At 37.4% G+C, this 3,886-nt stretch overlaps 1 pseudogene; it reads right to left on the bottom strand.

Moving 5' to 3' along the window:
* Positions 1 to 586: 586 nt before the first annotated feature.
* LOC126767123 (small nucleolar RNA U3) lies at positions 587 to 789 on the bottom strand (annotated as a pseudogene).
* Between the last annotated feature and the right edge of the window lie 3,097 nt (positions 790 to 3,886).

A 3,886-nucleotide genomic window follows, 5' to 3' on the forward strand; every position in this document is an offset into this window, starting at 1 on the left:
CTTACATATGCGTACACATATGAATATGTCACCAACAAAAAATTGATCTTCACAAGTCAATATGGCAGCCAAATTGGCGAAGAACAAGTGTAGTGCATTTTTAAACAAAAACGATTTCATTCATGAACGCAGACGCAAATTCCACAAGCGATCTCGCTTCATTCATAAAAATAGAGGCCGTAACATCTCCCCGAGCATGCCTTTGCCAACAAGTCGTCTTTTCGCAACGATGGCAAAAGCTGAAGATCATAAATTGCACAACTTTCTGGTGCTTCTCGCAAAAATCTGCGTCGATATGTATTCACGATCATACGTATACATACATACATATTTACGCATGTTTGCAAGCGAAGCTGCTACAGCGGCAAGGGGTGACAATCGGCGGCCATTACTTTACTTATGCCATAGAAATTCTATTGCTACGAATATGGAAATGACAACGAAATATTGCAAATATGCATATTTCTAAAGGTCATTAATTTCTTTGAAGAAATGAAAGGAATGAATGATCCTGAGAAGTATAGTCTTAACTTTCCAACGGCCAATGCAGAGCATTTCAACCAAAAGGAATTTATTCATTAAAATCACCACTCAGAAGTCGTTTTATCCGTTGTAAGCGAACGATTTTCGAAGAAACATCATTTCTAATATGCCACAAGACAAAATTAGAAATGAACTTCTTAAACCTCACGCTGTCAGATAAAACGATATACCTCGTCATCGCGGGTCGATTTCCAAAAAATGTAAATGAAGACTAACTACAGAAATGATCCTGTAAAGTATAGCCTTAATTTTTCAACGGCCAACGCAGAGTATTTCAACCAAAAGATACGCAAAATAGTTGAGAATTCGCAGAAATGAAAGACAAACGAAAGAAAAAGAAGTATAATACCAACCAAAAATTGAAACATTGTTCTACAAGAACAACAACAGCATAAGCATGGCAACATTGTGTTGTTGGTAGAAAAGCCGAGCTGTGCCGAAAGAAACGAACAAACGAGTGCCGATTGTCACCGCTTCGCTTGCTGCTCAAACATCTTCGCAGTCAAGGTTGCGTTTGATTCATATTGAGCAAGGTTGCGCAACCTGAATCTATTGCAACCATTTCCGAACTCGTATAAGAAGTATAACTTCAAAAATCAGCCAAATCGGTTCTGCCATTCACGCGTGATGCCGTAACAATACACTCGTTGTCCTGCGTGAAATTATGTGTTTTGAAATGAAAAAATAGTTGAATTTACGTTGTGTTAAAAATCATTTATTTTCGATTTTTCTAAATTTTTTCAATGTCACGCAGTTTGATAAGCAACATTTTTTGGTTTTTATTCCGGTGCGTAAATGTACAGAGAAGATGTGGAACTCGGGATCTCGGGAAAACCCATGCAATCGTAGTTACGATAATTTGGCCAATTTGTCATAAACATTCATGATGAGTTCATATTTTTTACCTATTTCTTCGACGATGCATTCCATGCATAATATCAAGGCATTTGCAAATAGAGCAATGTTCTCACAAACGAATCACTGACGCAAGTTGAGAAAAAACTCGTCAATGTCAATGTTGTTGGAAGTGTTTCCGCTGGCTGTACTGTATTCTCTGGGTTGAAAAACACTCTTTAGCCATTCTCCAAATGAACTGCGAAACGCACAACAGTAGGAAAAATCGATTTCACCAAACTACAATATCAAACATTGGCATGAGTTTTGAATGTGAATTAGACAATAGTGGCGAATATGGTACGATCCATATGTTGTCGACTTCGATATTCAGTACTCTAAGTTGAATGGTAAATGTCATGCCATTGTCGTCTGATGAGCTACGACTATAGAGTGGATATTAGGGTGGCCCAAAAAAACTAACTTCAAAAATTCACCCTGGGCACCCCTCAATTTTTTTAGAATGGGGTTCAATATACTTCTGTAATTTTTTCTGATTTTTTGATGGATGGGAAAAGGGTGCTCAAAGAACGCTAAGTTTCACGATTGATAACAAAAAGTCGAAAAAATAAAAAAAAACTTATTTTAATAATTATTTTTGTTTCTTTGTTGCAGGTGTTTCAAATATCTAAAACAGATGCTGAAAAATATCATCAATAAGATCTAGATTGACAAAACTTAATATTATTACGAAATAATTCTCATAATAGTACCCAAAGTGATACCTGTTTTAAATTTCATCAATAACTTATGAAAAACCATGGCGTCCAATTCTCCTGCAACAAGGCAGTGTGACCGTGTTTTCCTTTTGGGTATTACAGATGTGGAATCTCTATTAAGACTAAATCAACTACCTACTAATAGGCAAGTGCTTTTGCGTTTTCACTGGCACTTGCATAAATTTAATTTAGTGCGTAGTGCAAGTCATATGACAGTTGAGGAGGTAACTCAGTTATGGGAAAGAGCTATCATACCAACAAGATTAATTAAACACTGCGTTGATAAGATTGAGAAACTCCATTCAAAGTGGTTGTTGCTAAAAAAAAAATAAATCTCGTAATTCAAAACATCAAAAAGCTCGTGAAGATGAATTTACAACTGAGCTTGACTCTTTATTTGATATAGCTCATGCAGATGCTTCAAATTTGATAAAGATTGAAGAAGACCGTAAATTTCTAGCAGATCAGCGAGACCAGCGAAAAATGGCTATGACTTAAGTTGAGAAAAGCTTAGCCAAAAAGCAGGAAAGAACTTTACAGAGATTTAACGAAGATGAAGAGAGAAGACGAAAAGCCCAGCTCTTAGAAACAACACCTAGTACCTCCAAAGGAACATCTTTAATGTATGAGCCTTATTTCGAAATTGGACTCTCTAGTGACACTTCCTGTTCCTCTGAAGATGAAGAATATCCAGTTTCAACTTTTGTAAAGGAGAGCTCCCGGTACCTGATCACTGACCATCATGCTAATGAGCCGAGCAGTGACAAACCTGTGAAGGCTGCTAGCCTAAACTTGTTTTCTAAGCATGTGATAAGCTCTTTAGACCGCAATAAAGTGTCTGATAGAGAAGCCTTGAGGTTGATGGTCCCAATCGCAGTAGCACTGGGCCAAGACCCTAGATCGTTGCCATTATCACGCAGCACTATTCAACGCCAAAGAAAACAAGAGCGAAAATCTATAATTGAGGAAATAAAGCAATCTGTTTCTTTTGATGATCCAGTTATAGTTCATTGGGATGGTAAGATTCATCCCGATATTTTGAGCAATGAAAAAGTAGATCGTTTGCCAGTATTAGTTTCTGCAGACGGTAAGGAAAAATTGCTTGGAGTACCAAAACTTGTAAGTGGCACTGGCCATAACTCGGCTAATGCAGTATATGACGTACTAACAGAATGGCATTTGGAGAAAAATATAGTCGGCATGTGTTTTGACACTACAGCCGTCAATACAGGGTTGAAAAATGGAGCTTGTGTTTTGCTGGAACATAAAACTGGCAAAGATCTATTATGACTAGCATGCAGGCATCATATTTTAGAGATTGTTCTCAGTAAGGTATTTACTCTTTGTTTTGGACCATCCAGCTCTCCTGACATTCCCTTGTTTAAAAGGTTTCAGGCAGCATGGCCATCAATTCACTTAAATAACTTTAAACTATTGGAAAAAGCTACTGGCAATGACTATTTAAATGTTAATGCAGTAAATTCTTTATTAGATATCTTACTGACGGAAACCCAATCCAGAGACGATTACATGGAGTTAATAGAGCTATCACTACTAGGCCTGGGTCATTCTCTAGATAACGTTCATTGGAGAGCGCCGGGTGCCTTACACCGTGCTCGCTGGATGGCAAAACTCTTATACGCCATCAAAATCTTCTTGTTTCGTGAGGAAGATGTTTTTGAAACTACACAAAGGGAAAAATCACAGCTAGAACGCTTTGTGAAATTTGA

Source organism: Bactrocera neohumeralis, unplaced genomic scaffold (genome assembly GCF_024586455.1).
Source record: "Bactrocera neohumeralis isolate Rockhampton unplaced genomic scaffold, APGP_CSIRO_Bneo_wtdbg2-racon-allhic-juicebox.fasta_v2 ctg4173, whole genome shotgun sequence".
Classification (NCBI taxonomy): domain Eukaryota; kingdom Metazoa; phylum Arthropoda; class Insecta; order Diptera; family Tephritidae; genus Bactrocera; species Bactrocera neohumeralis.